General features: G+C 40.7%; 1 long non-coding RNA gene across 1 annotated transcript in view; it reads left to right on the forward strand.

Moving 5' to 3' along the window:
• LOC140133450 (uncharacterized) overlaps window positions 1-17609 on the forward strand; it is a 125836-nt gene that overhangs the window by 4930 nt on the left and 103297 nt on the right. The window lies entirely within an intron of this gene.

The raw sequence follows: 17609 nt of genomic DNA on the forward strand, positions 1-17609 counted from the left end.
TGATGGAGTAACGTTTACCTGACAGTGGATGTGTGAATGAGTCCCCTCTCTGAATGTTAGTGCATTGAGCACAGTGCAAGCACGGGAATGTACCCCTTTTGGGTGTCCGCAGAAATGATTGTCTGGAAATTTTGGAAGTAGTCCCTATGTCGGCTTTAACCAATTTGTCTTTCAATTTGTCTTAAAACAAGGAAGGAATGGTTGCTGGAATTCTGTAACAGATGGGTGACCTTTGTGTAAAATGGGCCAATGTTTCCTAATGGATTGATGGATTCTGTAGGCAAACGGATGATATGAGTGTACAAATGGAATGCGTGGTTGCTTGTGTCGTTGTTGTCGTGGCTGTCTCGATTTGTACTGGTCTAGAGTGTTGTGCGGACAAGTTCAGGTTTACTGACAATGCGTTCAACCCTGTTGTATTGGGAAAAAGGTAGGGAACGTTTGGTGGATTCAGGATGGTAGCTGGAAAAGTGAAGTAAGTTATTACGGTCTGTGGGTTTTGTATATATATCAGACCATAAGGTGCCGTCCTCTTTTTTAATGACAAGTGTGTCAAGGAACTGAATTTTCGTGAGGTCGTGATGGATGGTGAATTGTAATTCCGGGCGATTAGTGAATTCTCCGGGCCCCTCCATATGCAGAACACATCATCAATGTATCTTTTCCAAATTTGACAATGTTGGATAAACAAAGGATTATGGTAAATGAAGGTTTCTTCAAAATCGGCCATATATGTGTTCGCATATGGAGGGGCTATGTTGGAACCCATGGCAGTACCCTGCCTTTGGATGTAGTAATTATCTTGAAACATAAAAAAGTTTTCAGTCAGTACTAATTTGAGTAGATCTATAATGAATTCTATTTCGAGTTGTGGATATTCATGGGATTCAAGTAATTTCTGTACTGCTCTGATGCCTAGGTCATGTTTAATGGAAGTGTATAAGCTGTTTACATCAAATGTAGCAAAAATGGTGCCAGGATCAATTTTGTGGATGTCTTTGATCAGTTTCAGAAATTCGGATGTGTTGAGGAGGAAGGACGTAGTAGTTTTGACTAGTGGAGTGAGGATTTTTTCTAAGAGGATGGAGAGTGGTGAGAGGATGAAATCAGAGGAGGCTACAATAGGGCGCCCCGGAGGGTTGGTTAGGTTTTTGTGGATTTTGGGTAATGTGTAAATGACCGGAGTAATGGGATTGATTTTTGTCAGAAAGGTGCGTACATCCCAATCGATAATGCCCAATGTATTGTATTTGTCAAGTGTTTTTTGTATGGCAGTAGCAATTCTGCCAGTAGGATTTCTCTCAAGTTTATGGTAGATAGTTGTGTCACTGAGTTGGGACAAGATCTCATTAATGTACTTGTTCTTATCCTGAATCACCACCGCACCCCCCTTATCTGCCGGTTTGATGATGATTTCCTTATTGGACATAAGGTGTAGTAGGGCTGTTTTGTCAGTACTAGAAAGGTTATTGGATGCATGCATTCTATTGGTGTTGATGTTGTGTCTGAATTGGGTAACGTCTCTCTCAACAAGGGAGACGAAGGTTTCGACTGCATGTGAGTTTTTGGGAGGCATGTATGTGCTCTTATTTCTAAGGCCAAGACTTCTAAGATTGATGGGATGTGTCTGGTTCACATGGTTCACCGGGCTCCTGGGATTCTCTGTGTGTGTAGTATCAGAGAAATGGGCTTTGAGTCTTAAATTTCTATAAAACCTTTGCAAATCCATGTCAAGGGAAAAGGTATCATATTTATAAGATGGACAAAAGGATAGACCTTTCTGGAGGAGAAGGAGTTCAGCAGGACTAAGGGATATGGAGGAAATATTTACTATGAGTGACGAGTCCCTATCGGGGAGCTGGTGTATGATGGGTGAAGGGTCCCTACCTGGGATCGAGTTGCCATTGTCGGTGGTTGATCTCGGTTGTTTTCTCTTGCCCCTCATCGTCTTCCTCTTGGTTGACGTCCTCGATTTGTACCTAAAAAAACAGAAGCCTGCTGTTCTTGGTATTCCCCTTCCATACTGGAAGCTGAAGAGGTGGCGGGTGATCTGTTCCTTCGTCGTCGTGCATTGTATAGCTGGAAATTGTCTTGCCATTTATAGACTCTGTCATTCAAGTAGTCCTCAGCGTCCCTGAAGAATTTTTGACGTTTTTTTATCTCTTGCTCTTCCTTGAATGTGTCTAGAGAAGATTTAAGTTTGGTCTGTAGAGAGGTTAGTTCTTCTGTGGTGACAGTTGCTTGGAGCTGAGACTCAATGCTAGTGACTTTGTCTTGAAGAGTAATGATCTGTTTGTGTAAATATTCAACGGTTAGGGTCATAAGGTCCAACCAGCATTTGTTCAAAATCTGCTCGTATCTTGCGCAAAAATCTTTATTATCCTTAAAAAAAGTCGGTCTTAGGGGGACCCGCAGTCCCCTAGGTATCCGTTGGACTTTGAGGTATTCAGATAACGTTGCACAGTGTAGCTGTGAATTTAATACCTGTTTTGATGTCCGTTCCAAGTCTCTTGTTTTGAACTCGTTAGTTGGAATGTGAAGAAATTCCGTGGAGATAGTAGGTTGCGACAGGATGTCAGCTGAATCTTCGCTGTTGTACGAAAAGGTTCCTAGTGGCATGGTATAATAGGTGCAAGCCAAAATAAGGGTATCATCTGTTTAAAAATTGGATTTTGGCTGCACACTTAATCAAGTATTCGATGCAGGTGCACTGGAGAGGGTCCCAATCCCATATAGTGTAAGAAAATCTTGGACTCCAGTCACACTGTATAGGTTGCAGGGAGTTTTTTATTGATACAAACTATTATACGTGACGTTTCGGTCAACAATAGACCTTTATCAAACTCTGGAATATAGTACAAAAAAGAAGTGCATGAGGAATGTTATATAAACACCAAAAAAGCTATTTACATATATACAAATGAGTCACAAATATATTGCGATATTGACATCAAGAGTGCATCAAAATAAAGAGCAAACTCCAAAATAGGTATTACAATACAGCAATAGCAGTTGTCATGGAGTCACAAAAAATGTTAAAGACAAGTGGTGGTTACAGATACAATGGTCTTCATAGGTTCATGAAAGGCATATCTGGTCCAATCTCAGAGAAAATACCTGTGGGAAATACAATGCAAAGGTCAGCTTACCAGTCTGTAAAGTGGAATCAGTAAAGGGAGGTATGCTTGTAGCAATGTAGCGCTGCCCAGAAGGAATAGCGGTCTGTGCCGCTTAGTGGAGTGTGGCGCTGGTCTCCTCCTGCTGGCGGCGCCTAGTATGACGTCAGCAGCGGCGCGTCATACTAGGCGCTGTCCAGGGGAGAACAATGGCGGCGCCCAGCATGAAGTTAGTGAAGAAAGAAAACGGGCGCCGAAGCCAGAAGAGGACCTGCGCGGACATCGGGGGAGCAGCGCTGCACATCTGGGCCACCGGAGGGTGAGTATATAAGTTTATTATTTTCTTTTAATGATGGGCTGGCTGTATATTACTGGGGACAGTGCTGTATACTACTGGGGGCAGTGCTGTATACTACTGGGGGCTGTTCTGTATACTACTGGGGGCTGTGCTGTATACTACTGGGGGCTGTGCTGTATACTACTGGGGGCAGTGCTATATACTACTGGGGGCGGGCTGTATACTACTGGGGGCTGCTGTATACTACTGGGGGAAGGCTGTATACATACTGGGGGGGTCTGTGATTAATGCATTTCCCACCCTCGGCTTATACTCGAGTTAATAGGTTTTCCCAGTTTTTGATGGTAAAATTAAGGGTCTCGGGTTATACTCGGATCGGCTTATACTCGAGTATATACGGTATACAAAACATTAGTGATAAAGTAACACTACCACCATAACCTGTTCTTGATAAGCTTCAATCCAATCCTCTGATGGTGCGTCCAATGACAAAGTCTGTCAGTCCAAAGTTCAAACTGTCTCAAAATCATCTACCAACAGAGGGTTCTCTCTGGGGCACATGTATCATAGTTTCAGCTAGCCAAATTGTCTAATTTTAGCGACTTTTGCCGTTTTTGCGACTTTTAACTTATTTTTCAAGTACACTTTGGTCTGCACCTTGTGTAGTGTGCCTTATGTATCTTTGTTTTCCAGATGTTCCCTGCAACATTTTGCCATTTGCCATTCTGCTCCTGCTCCAGGGCAGGTGCAAAGGATATTTTTTTTCCATGGACCTGATTTCAACATGTAAATTGGAATTATTTAACATGCTTTATCTGTTTAACACTTTGCACAGTAACCTCTTTTGTCAAAATTTTTAAATTTTTGCATTTTAAAAAAAAATTGGTTACTTCTTTTTTTCTTTTTTTGAATTCTTTTTATTAAGATTTTAACATTACATTTATACTTGTAACAGTACATCATAGCATATATAAGGTTCCATCAAAACGTATTTCTATATCATGAATCTATTTAGGTACTATTTTACATAATAGAGCTACTTTACAGACATAAATATGTATATTCCCTATTAAGGCATGAGATTTTAATATCTCGTAGGCACTTGAGAAACAGCAAAAAAGAAGAAGAGGAGACAGAGGGAGAGAAAAAAAAAATAAGAATAATAAACAAAAATAAGAATAGAAAAACAATTATATAGAAAGCTTTAAACTTTTATAAAAATATATCATTGTTCGATGCATATATTATCCATTTTTCCCATTTATTATCAAAATTGGCTGTTATTAAGATGGCTTTCTCGTTCAAAATTTTCTCATATTGATAGATTTGCTTAAGATTCCTCATAACTGATTTTGAATCTGGACACTTTGGCTCTTTCCAGAATAATGCTATGGCTTTTCTTGCTTCTGCTAGCATTCTAGCTACAGACCATCTGCATTCTGGTGGGATTATCTCCATATTTAAATTCAGAAGAGCAGGTTCCGGACTTAGCTCAATTATTGGGCACCAGATCTGCTTAATCAGATTCTGGACTTGCCCCCAGAAAGTTTTAATACTGCTGCAGTTCCACCAAATATGTAATAAATTTGTTCCCTTCTCTTTACAGCGCCAACAGCTGTCACTTTCTAACTCAGAAAATTTTGCTAGTCGCGATGGAGATACGTAGCATCTTGTCTGTAGCTTACGAAGCGTCTCAATGTGGTTTATGCAATAATATATTTTATATGGTCGTGACACGGCTAGTTGCCACTGGCTTAGTGAGAATGAATTCCCCAAATCCTTCTCCCAATTTATCATATAGCCCAGTTTTTTTTGGCACTCAGTACTTTGCAGGTCTTTATAAACCATAGAGATTCCTCCCTTCAATGTATCCATCCCATATAGGAATTTATTAAACTTGGAGCATTCCGATGCATTTTTCCTTATCCTCTTCAATAGATTGTTTTTAATAACCCAGCTTAAAATTGGTTACTTCTAAGCTGTTTAATTGCATTTATAATGCATTTTGAAACTAATTATAACAGCTGAGGGGAGGGGATTTGCCTTATTTCATTACTGTTAACATTTGCATTTACAAAATACAATATAAACGCCACATTAACGCATGTGTCAACATTGCGTTTACTATGCGTTTTGTAAATTCAAATGTCAACAGTAATGTAATTAGGAAAATCCACTCTCCTCAGCTCTTGTAATAGGTTTCAAAATGCATTAAAAATGCAACATGTTGAATCCCAAATTATCAGTAGTGTCCACTCCTGTATATAACTCCCTCACGTGGCTTGTGTCCACTCCTGTATATAACCCCCTCACGTGGCTTGTGTCCACTCCTGTATATAACCCCCTCACGTGGCTTGTGTCCATGTGGATTTGAGACATTTGCAACAAAAAGTCTAAAAAAGAAGCCAAAATTTGTGCCTGCCAGGATAGGAAAAACTGAACATGTATCACAAGTAAAAAGACAGGATCGTACATAATGTGTAACCCATTTTTTTCAAATACTTAGTTTTCAAAATATAACAACAAAAGCAAGCATCCACCGTAGGGAAGTACAAGGTACAATCACAAAAATCGACAATTAGCACAAAAAGATCAACCTAGGATAATTACATCATCCAGTCTTAATAACAGGCACCCCTTCCCTAGGGCAGAGAGCCCGCACTCACCTGACCATTCCCTCAGAACACATACAGAAGCTATTCCTTCTACATATTTTAGGCAGTCTGGGCAGCCACCCATATATCCCAGTTAAAAGAGAACTGATCCCGAGTGCCCCTAGCAGCATAAGTGATTTTATTCAACGGAAGATCCACATTGATTAGTGAGATCCATTTGGCAAGCTTAGGGAGCTTTGGCGGCTTCCTATTAAAGAAGATCACCTTCCTACTATAGAACATCAGTAGAGAAAGAAGAATACTCTCAAACTCCCTCAAATCTGAGGGGAACACATGCCCAGGAGTCGTCCCAGACACTTAGGGGCGATTCTAGCATTTTTGCTGCCTGAGGCAAAAATTTAAAATGCTGATCACCCTGATGATGTTACTTCACACAATAGTCAGTCAATGACACAGACATTAGTGAATTAGTGACTTACAGGTGACAATCTGTTCCATCAGCAAGAGGACGTGTTTACAATTTCTCCCGGGCATGGTTTATCTTTGCTGATTTCACAGTCAAATGTCTTCAGCTCCATGCAGTACAGCTCCACATGGCACCCCCAAAAGGACACAGTCACTTACATAATAATCTTTATATTATATTGTAATGAAGCACAACACAACTGACCACAGTACAGGCAGTTCCCGGGTTACGTACAAGATAGGGTCCGGAGGTTTGTTCTTAAGTTGAATTTGTATGTAAGTCGAAACTTTATATTTTATAATTGTAGATTGTCCGTAAGTCGGGTGTCCTTAAGTAGGGGACCGCCTGTATTCCCCACATAAAAAATCCTTTATATAGTCCCCTGAATAATTTATAGTATCTACAACACCCACAATTTATTATATATACTAGGTCCCCTGAACTACAGCACCCTGCTTATTTATATACACCCCATTTTTTTATATACAGTTCCCCTATTTTATTTTTAACAGCCATTTAATCATTTAATTTTGGAGCATATTTATACACTCCAAAATTAAATGATATACAGTCCTCCATATAAGGCCACCCAGTTTAATTAAAATCCAGCCCCTATGTACAGATCCATCATGGAATGTATATATAGCTGCACCACGTCCAGTACCACACAGCCTTCCCTCAGTAGAAAGTATACAGAACCACGCCTCCCCCAGAAGCACACAGCCTCCCCCTTGTAGCATACAGCCTCCCCCCAGTACCACACAGCTTTCTCCACAGTAGCACACAGCCTCCGCCTCAGTAGCAATCAGTACCCCCCAGTAGCATACAGCCTCCGCCCCAGTATACACACAGCCTCCCCCCCCCAGTATACCCCCAGTATACACACAGCCTCCCCCCCAGTATACCCCCAGTATACACACAGCCTTTCCTTCTAGTATACACATAACCTATGCAGTGGTATGCACAACCTCCCCCCCAGGGGTTTACACAGCCTCCCCCCAGTGGTATACACAGCCTAGCCCTCCAGTGGTATACACGACCCCCCCAGTTGTATACACAGCCTCTCCCCCTCCCAGTATACACTGTCTATCCCTCTCCCAATATGCAGAGTCTCCCCCCAGTATACACAGCCTAGTATACACAGTCTCTCCCCTTAGTATACACAGCCTCTCCCCCAGTGGTATACAAAGCCTCACCCCCAGTATACACAGACTCCCCTCAAATATACACAGCCTTTCCACCCCAGTATACACAGCCTCCTCTCCTTGTAAACACAGCCTCTCCCCCCCAGTATACACAGTCTCTCCCCACCCAGTATTCACAGCCTTTCCACCCCAGTATACCAAGCCCGCCCCCCCCCCCCCCATATACACAGAATGCGGGGCTGCCGCATTCTGTGTAGTGCCACAGGCCGGCATGTGTGATGACTACATCATGCAGTCCGGCCTGTGTCCTGCAGAGCGGTGCACACAGGCATGCTGTGCTGCACCGCTCTGCCTATCAATTATGTTAGCGCCTTAAAGGCACCATTGTAATTGATTTCCATGTATAATGGACTTAAAAAGGTCCACCATCTGCCCTCTGAGGCGGGAACTTCATCCCACCTCATGGCAGATACAGCCTGACAGACACTTATGTCCATTTAATAATCCTGAATGAATGGACATTCCCAAACCATGTAAAAAGAAAGTACCCATACAAACTCAACTTCTAGTACACAAACCTGTTGGGAGTTTACCCATCTAACGTAGACGGAAAGGGGTTAGATACACAAAGTGAAACCATTAAACCTGTATCACTGATAACTGTTGAGGGCTTGTTATGTGTGGATTCTTTAAGGTGACAGTCCTCTAGTTCAGGGACTATGTCTTCACTGAGATGGCTGGCAAGCAATGATAGCTGAAGTAAGTCGCTAGTGTTAAACTTACAATCACAACATACAGTACAAAGATTCTGATTTTATTTGTCCCTCCTATCTGGCTTTACTAAATAGAAAAATAGATTATGGAAGCATCAACAGAAACAAGCAAATTTAACGCAAACCTGTCACCAAGAATATCATTTTTGCTGGTGAGGGATTCCAATATTCTATGCTATGCTGATTTTTTTTAAAAAGAAAAATCCTTTGTCAGCATTTTGAATAATTTCAGTAATTGATATAAGTATAATTCACATTACCTGGCTCCCTGCCAGCAGCGTGTTTTAAGTCCTGGGGAGGGGCAGCTGGAGCCTGTGTGTGTCTTTGTCTGCTACCCTCCTCCATACTCATCTGGCTGTCCCTCCACTTCCTGTAATATGCATTGAGTAGTAAGGGAAGGGAGGGGATGGTGTTTAATAGAGACAAAATGCATGAGGAGACACTGGCTGCAGCTGTCAACCCTAGGACTTACCACAAACTTCTGGCAGGGAACCAGGTAATGGGAATTAAACGTATATAAACTACTTAAATCATTCTGAATGATGACAGAGGTATTTTAAAATAAGCATAGCATAGGCTAATGGAACCTGTTAACTGCTTAATATGACATTCCTGATGACAGGTGCGCTTTAAATCTAAACAAAACCCCCTAAGGCTAAGGTTACACCTAGAGAAAAGGTTCACATGAACTAGGCACTATGACAGCATGGGGTCCTTGTCAGTCCCTACCTCAATTCTATCTGCACCAACATGACAGAGATTGAGCTGAGTCTATGGTTTTCCCTTGCAATGTGGGAAACTTTTGTCACCTTTGAAGTGGACCCAAGAATGTGTTACAGAGGGCTCTGCATTTGCATCTGGATTTTCATATTTTCATATCACACACCCATTTGTATCATACCCTCCGTAAATGTATATCACACCTCTTCATACATGTATATGCTACTATTCATAGACTTCTATTTTACTCTTCTCACATTTTTATTACACTATTTTTACACTTGTATCCTAACCATCCTAATTTCTATTACCCCTTACATACCGTACATTTGTATCATACGTGTGACCTACTCGTATGTGTCCATAAGTCATAGCACAGTTTTCATATCTTTGAATCCTATTCTTCTTATCTTCATACATTTTTCTACTTATGTTCAAACTTGTTTGTTTTGCTGTTGAAATAAACTAATTTTGTTTAGTGATTAAAGAAAATGTAGTTCTGGAAAAAAAAGACCAGCACTTTTATTGACATTGCAGTTCCTTTCAGAATGATCTGCTGCTGAGCACAGATTACCAAAACAGGCGGCAGCCGTTGGGGGTAAAACAGCCACTGAGCTTTTAATGTCCCATTAGGAAGTCATTTGAAAAGAGGCATACATTACAACCATATGGAACCAGTCAACAGTAGTGAAGTCAAATGTCAAAACAAGAGCTGTTTAGACATTTATCAAAAGGGTAATCTTATTGTATCACGTGTTGTTGTTTACTTAAAGATATGGGAACATTTAAAACTCATAAAAATTCAATAGGAATATTTGCACAAAGTTGGTTTATGATTGTATTTGTTTCTTATTGTGTGTGTTCTAGGAAAAGGTTTTTTTTATTATTATCACTATTTCTTTTTATGTTTTGACTTTTCTTTAGGACTTCTAGGATGGTTGAACCATAGGGGTTCTGATCTCGTAGCCAATCCGACTGCACTATTTCACTGATATGCTACTTCACTATCCTCTGGTAGCTTGTTGTATTGATTGCTGTTTGAAAACCATGGGAGCTTGATCTGCACCCCTGATGACAAGATGCCAGCCTTCACATGCCACAGTAGGGTATGACCAATGAATTAAAAAAGTTAACACCCATGATTGTTGCCAGCGATTGTAGGTTATTTCCAACGCAGAATGTGGTTGTTAATAACAAGTGCATGCTGTATAGCAGAGGTCCCCAACCTTCTTTGGTCATATCGGGTGGGGTTATGGAGGGGTGGAGCTTAGTGCATGCTTATCATATAATTATGACATTTATAATGAGAATGTGATTCAACTTACCTTTGGTTCAGAATGAGTCGGAGCTCCAGGCTTGTTTCCCTGAATCAGTGGGAGCACTGGGCTTGTTTTCCTGCAACAAGACGGTCCCATCTAGGGGTGATGGGAGACAGTGAAACCCCAAGTGTGTTCCTTATGTCCAGTCTACTCCGTAATCTCGTTTTTGCTGTTGTCATGGCAGAAAACCCCGTTGCGAGCTGTCACGGCTATGGCAGAAAACATTATAAATCCACACAGAGCGAGCGCTGACCAGGCGCAGAGCCGCGGTGCTAGCTGTCAGCAGCGCCGCGGACCGGCTGATAAACTACAACAGACTGGTCCTAATCCACGGACTGGCGGTTGGGGACCCCTGCTGTATAGAACAGCAGGCACCTGCCCTATGTAAATAGGGGTGCACCTGAGCATGTGTCACATTACTGTGCATGTTACTGTAAACCTATTTACCTAATGAAAAGTAGGCATATTTTATTCAATGTGGTTGCTACCATTAGCATCCATCCTCAATTATCTATGAGTGTGCATTTTACCATGTGGATGAGAATGCAGGCAGCAAGGGATGAGGTAGAAAAGCAGAGTAATAAAAAATGTATATGAAAGACACATATAGTGCTCCCAGGTCAAACACGACATCCGTTGCTGTCATGTTTACAAGAGTGTACCTTAGTTCCTTATCCCACTATATAGACAAACAAGACACACCGACTGTATCCATTTGAGTTAAAGCAGTCACAAGTAGATAGCAAGTAGATAGACACCTTACACTGTAATAAGGAAATTTTAGGTCTTACCAGGGGTGTCCATTATATCTGTATTCTGGACTGTCTTGAGATGTATGATGCAGTCCGAGGTTATCTCATGGCAGGCCAGTTGTTAAGCGGATAGCCAATCGCAGGAAGGCCGATATTTTCGCCTTCCCTAATGTCCTGTGACTTTCTCTAATGTCCCTGTAAATGACTCCCACTCTAACAAGAGTCAATCACTGGCCTTAGCAGTCAAAGGTACAAGCCCTACCAACCTGTCCCTATAAGGGTTTTATGCCAATCTCAGAAATACTTTAACATTGATGACATGGTAACTATTAGGCTTTTAATGTGTGATATGGGAGTCAGAAGGAACACCTTTAGTGCCGTATGGGACACAGACATGGTACAAACTTTGGAAAACATGTAAAATCTTCAAGTTATGCAAAAAAAAATTTTTTTAAATATCTATTTCTTGAAACCACTAAATGTGTTTATTATAAGGGATTCTAACACTGAAACGATGTGTTGAATGCTCGTCTTTGTAATTGATTTCCATTAAACTTACTAACTGCTCATATCCCTAGAGCTTCATCCTTCCATCCACAGAGATCAAGCTTGCATACAAATCAGGGTTGTACCGCGATGCAATAAGCTAGAGGAATATTTCAGTCTGTGCATACCCAAACTGTGTCAGTCAACATTATGGATCCATTGCTTCTGAGAAGGATTGTCAATAAATTTGTTATTTATGCCAAGGGACTTTATTTTGTTTGTTTTTATTCATGCATAAAATGTTTCTAATTTTGCATACATTGCCTTGTTGGAATAATGCAAAGGACACATGACAGTTCATTTCCATCCCTATTAAAAATCCAATCTACATGGAAGTTAGAGTAATTAGAAATATGACAACAATATATGCAGGGGTGACTAACAGAAACAGTATGATAAAAAATAATTTTAAAAAGGAAAGGTTTTATTACACTGCAGATGGAAAACAAGAATTCTTTAAAATATCAAAATCTACATAGGAATTTACATCAAAATCTATGTACACTGCATAATGTGTTATTCAATATTTTTTTCTAAAAATGCATATATAGTTTTTGCTAAATCATCTAATAATGTTTATGGACATCTACCGCCAGGATGAAGGATGTAAACCAAGCACACTGACATATAGGTGTGTGCCCCTTCTGGCAGGATCCACTCTTCTTTTGCTTCTTATTCCCTTGTTTTTACAAAAAAGTCAAATGAGCCTGAGGGGCTCAAGGTAACACAGGTGTTAATAGAGTCTGGAGCCATGAGGTTCATTTGCATAATTTTAAAGCCTTTTTTCTTAAAAACAAGGGCATAGAAAACTTAAAGAAGAGTGGATCATGCCAGAGAACACACACAAGTATGCCAGTGTGCTTGGTTTACAATCCTTTATCCTAGTGGTAGATCTCAGGTGTACGTATCAGGTGTCAGGTAAATAGTTTTTAGTACCTAACATAGCATGGCATAACATGCTCAATCTGTACCAGGTTCCATAGATATTATGTATTGTTTAAATTCTTAGTCTCTGTATGAGGAGAAGATACTTTATGTTACCCTTAATCTTCTTAGACCCAAATGATCGTGGCCTATGTATTGGGTCTGTTGGTTCCTCCTAAAAATGGACCAGAGGTTGAAAAAGTTTTTTTTATATATGTATTTACAAAGACAAAACAACCACAGAAAGAAAACAGGTCAAAACCAGTGGAACCTTGTGTGGAGTCCATTGAGCAGACTAATGGGATTTGGGTAGGAATATTGCAACCCAAGGGAAGTTACCCAGTTTCTGACCAACAACCTGGGAACTAACCCCTAGTATTTATGGTGCAGAGTATAAAAGATGGGTTGACACTTGCTGCCCTGTGGTATTTAGGAGAGATGGTAAATGGATTAGGTGGGGGGAGGTATATAGATGTATAAAAAATTAGGAGAAGTACTCCCATTTGTATACTCATATACAGGCATTGGAGGGAGGCACGCCTGGGGTCTTCATTAGATAGTACTGAGGGCCATTTCACACAACAGCGCTTTGCACAGCTATACTCACCAATTGTATACATAACTGGGAGTCACTCAGGAGCAGTTTATATTCAGTGGATTGAAGTTCAGTAATACAAAGTTTTATCTTTGTGAGGGAGAATGAAAGGTGCTCCCTTTTCAGGATCCCATTGACTGGAAAGCCAAAGATTCACAATTGAGAATCTTCACTTTGGTTGAATGCAACCATGACTGGGAAATAATGTTGGGAATTTGGCGATCCTCTGCCATTCTCCCTTGCAGATCATCTCTAGTTCCCTAAAGTTGGATGGTGAATGTTTGTGGATATCCAGTTTTAAGTCTCATTTGGCTTTAGGTCAGTGCTCTGGGTGGGCAAGTCAAGAATGGTCACAGAGTTTTTATGAAGCCACTGCCTGTTTATTTGAGCTGTGTACTTTGGGTCATTGGCCCACATTTATTAAAACATTTGCACCAATTTTCTGCCTGTAGGAGCACTGCTGGGTGCACCAGATTCACAGTTTGCACTGTTCTTGATAAAAATGGGCCATTGTCTTGTTGAAAGCACCTTGAACCTTCAGCCCAGTCTTAGGTTCAGAGTACTCTGGAAGAGGTTTTCACCCAGGACATCTCTGTACTTGGTCGCATTCATCTTTCCTTCAATTGCAACCAAAAACATCCCCATAGTTTTTCTCCACACATACTGCTTAGAATTTACTCAAAAAACTTCAATCTTCATTGACTTTGTGGAACTTTTTCCCATCTCCCCACTGCTTCTCTACAGCTCAGCCACAGTGATCTTGGGGTTCTTCTTTACCTCTCTCGCCAAGGATCTTCTCCCACGTATGCTTCGTTTGGCTGGGTGGCCAGTACAAGAAAGAGTTGTGGTTGTCCCAAACTTCTGTACTCTTAGGAATCTTGAGTGCTGCAGAAATTCTTTTGTAACCTTGGCCACATCTCTGCCTTGTCACATTTCTGTCTCTAAACTCCTATGGCAGTTACTTAGACATCGTGATTTTCATATGCTCTTACTTGCACTGTGAGCTGTGAGATCTTATATAGACAGGTTTTCCCTTTTTTATAAAGTCCAATCAGTTTAATTAAATACAGCTGGACTCCATTGAAGGAGTAGAACCATCTCAAGGAGGATCAGAAGGAAATGGACAGCATGTGAGTTAAATATGAGTGTAACAGCATAGAATCTAAATACATATGACTGTTTTTTAATAAATTAACAAAAATATCTGCATTCCTGTTTTATTTTTCTGTTAAGATGGGGTCCAGTGTTTACATTAATAAGCAGAAAAAGAACTTTCTTGATCTTAGCAATTGGCTGCAATAAAGTGAAACATTTGAAGGGATCTAAATACTTTCCGTATCCACATTATGCCACAATATCAGGCAAAAAGATTTCTAAAAATAAAGTTTTTCATAGTCTTTATTTATGGATGCATGTAATGTAATTATTATTTTATGATTATGCCTAATAGTTGAAATCATTCAACAATTCTTTCTTAACCTCATGAAATATTTATAAATGAGCTCATTCATCCTGAACCAAGAATATATGGATTACATGTTCTTGGTGCTCTTGTCAAAAACAATGCATTATACAATACCACTAAATGATTAATAATCATAGGGGACATTGTTAGCATTCTGGCTTGGTTTCTGGTGATTAAAATATTGTATATTTTCCTATAGCATTTTCTTTGGAAAAATAAGGAGATCTTAACAAGTAGAATGTAGAGGTAAAATATACAGTATAGCTGATGATAATATTTGCTAAAAACTATAGTGTTTATTGGATCTTATAATACAAATACTAGATGGACTGGAACAGTCTTGTAGAGTTGACATGACACCACTACTGAAAACCTCTGTGTAAAGTAGGAAGGTAAAAATTGGTTCTTTAGTAATTTTACATCACAACCTGGAACCGAAAAAATATTCTGGACAACCTATTTAAGTAACTTAGGGTACATTCACAAGCGGTATGCCCGCTGTGTGGGCATACCGCCGTGTGCTGGAGTTGAGGAGGAGGTGACCCCTCCTCCCTCCATAGGAAATAGCGGCACACGGCCGCACATCCACCGAAAGATAGATCTTTTTGCGGTGTGCGGCCCGGATCGGTGCCACACATGTCCCCGCAGTGCCGCTATTGCCGTCTATTGGGACGTACATGTGGCCGCATGTACGGCCCCGCAGACGGCAGTGTGAATGAGCCCTTAGTTATTTTAAGTAAATCGCAAGTTGCTGAAGATGGAACTGCATCCATGCATCGTTTTAAGATAAAAAGTTTACAAAGTTTTACTAAGAACATTTGGGTGCTTGATCCATTCTAAACAAACTTACTGCACGTGTTCCCTTTTGACGAAAACAGCCAATGTACTTTTCAAGCACTGAATATACCTGTGTAAGGCAACTTTTAGGTCTGTATTTGTATTTGTAAGTTAAAAAAAGAAGTGGAACTTACCCAGAACTTTCTAGTGTTTGGGTAAAATTACACTGGAAATATTCCTACCTTTTCTGTGTTTTTGACTGCACTGGTTTTCACTTACTAGTGTAACCCTTGAACCTTTAAGGGTTTTTCTGTTGCTCAAACCATTTTTCATGCTGATGGCTTATGCTTAGGATTAGTATGTTATAAGGGGAGGTCCAAAACTAAGCTCTTACACCCTATATTTTGGCTGGCACAAACCATATTACTTTTTACTATTCCCTTTTGCATACACTATAGCTTCTAACTGGAGTAGTCACATAAGGAGATAAAAACTAACTTTTATCATAAAAATATTTAAAAATACCTCAGTGTGAATATATACAATGTATGACAAGAGTGTCTGATGCATCAAATGACACTCTTATGAGCTGGAAGTAAGTGAGCTACAAATGTCTATGGGTGTAATAGGATGCCGCAGACAAGTGATACACGCTCACTTTACATAAATTGTGGGCAAGCTAGTTTGGGTTTAGACAGGGGCAGCTTATGTTGGGCTGCCGCACAGCACCACGATAGAATGAGGTTGTGCGCCCTGAGACCCTATTGCCCACTCGTCAGCTCTATGATGCTACGGATAAATTAGTCTCATAGTCCCATCGGCTCATGTTCTACGCATTTTGCCCAAGATAAATGGGCTCATCAGGAGCCATAGAGCGGGTAGACAAAGCACTGACGTGTCTAATCTGCACATACAGACAGAGACAAAACAAAACATGGTGGGCGCCGGCATTCATAGTCATAGCCGCTGGCGCGGTGGGTCAGCTGACCTTATATTCAGCATGACTCCGCCCCCCAGCAAATGCGGGATTGAACACTGGATGATGCAATCAAACGCCAACCTATCAGGAGGAGTTGGGTGTGAGCTAGTCCGGCTCGGCACCGCTGTGAGAATCCAAGCAAGCGGTAGCTGGCGGCCGCTACCTGTAACAACCCCACCCCCTAGTATAACAACGGACAGGTTGGTATAAAGATAATGAACATGACAGGAAAAGTAAATATCAAAGTTATTCACAGAGACCACCTGAGTATAGATGCAGGGTGGAACACTATAAGACAGGACAACCAAGTGAGCAGGAAAGGTTGTCCCGTAAAGATTATCGCAAAAATGCATGGATACAAAGTATTGTGTATAACCAGCATACACTGTAAGGTCAGTGTATCAAATGTATGTACACTGCCACATTGATGACCTTAGTTCAGAAAAACATCATGGACACATGTCTTATGTGTTAACAAAGTGCCTCCAGAAGGGCTGGGCATCATATGTTTAAAGTCAAGGGTCATATAAAGGGTGCAAATTAAATTGCATCATTAAGACCATCGGGCTTAGTGCATCTCATCCTAAAGATCCATTGGGATTCTTTTTTCAAGATGTTTTTATTCCAATCCCCTCTTCTAGGAGATGGTCGAATTCTCTCAATGCCCTGAAACCTGAGGGCATTGAGGACACCATCATGACATTGATGAATATGATTAGCCAAAGGGCTATCCTCACCTCTCCTAATATTCCCAAAGTGGTGAAGAATCCTCACTCTGAATTCTTTAATGGTTTTACCCACGTAGTTCAAAGGACATGGTCAAGTGGCAAGGTAAACCAACCACCCCCATTGTCCTACAGTTGATGAATTCTCGATTATGGTATGTGATGCCTGTCCTCACACTGGAAAAGGTTTTACATTGATGTGTTTACCGGCCTTACATTTACCACATCTCTAGGTCCCTTTGATACTACATTTTTGTAGCCAGGTGTTATCAGACACAGCTGGTGTAAGATAGCTGTGAACCAAACGATCACCAAGATTCCTCCCCCTTCTTTAGGAAATAGAGGGGTGGATTTCAATCCTGTGTGTTAGATCCTGATCACGTTTCAGAATGTC

Source organism: Engystomops pustulosus, chromosome 5 (genome assembly GCF_040894005.1).
Source record: "Engystomops pustulosus chromosome 5, aEngPut4.maternal, whole genome shotgun sequence".
NCBI classification, from domain to species: domain Eukaryota; kingdom Metazoa; phylum Chordata; class Amphibia; order Anura; family Leptodactylidae; genus Engystomops; species Engystomops pustulosus.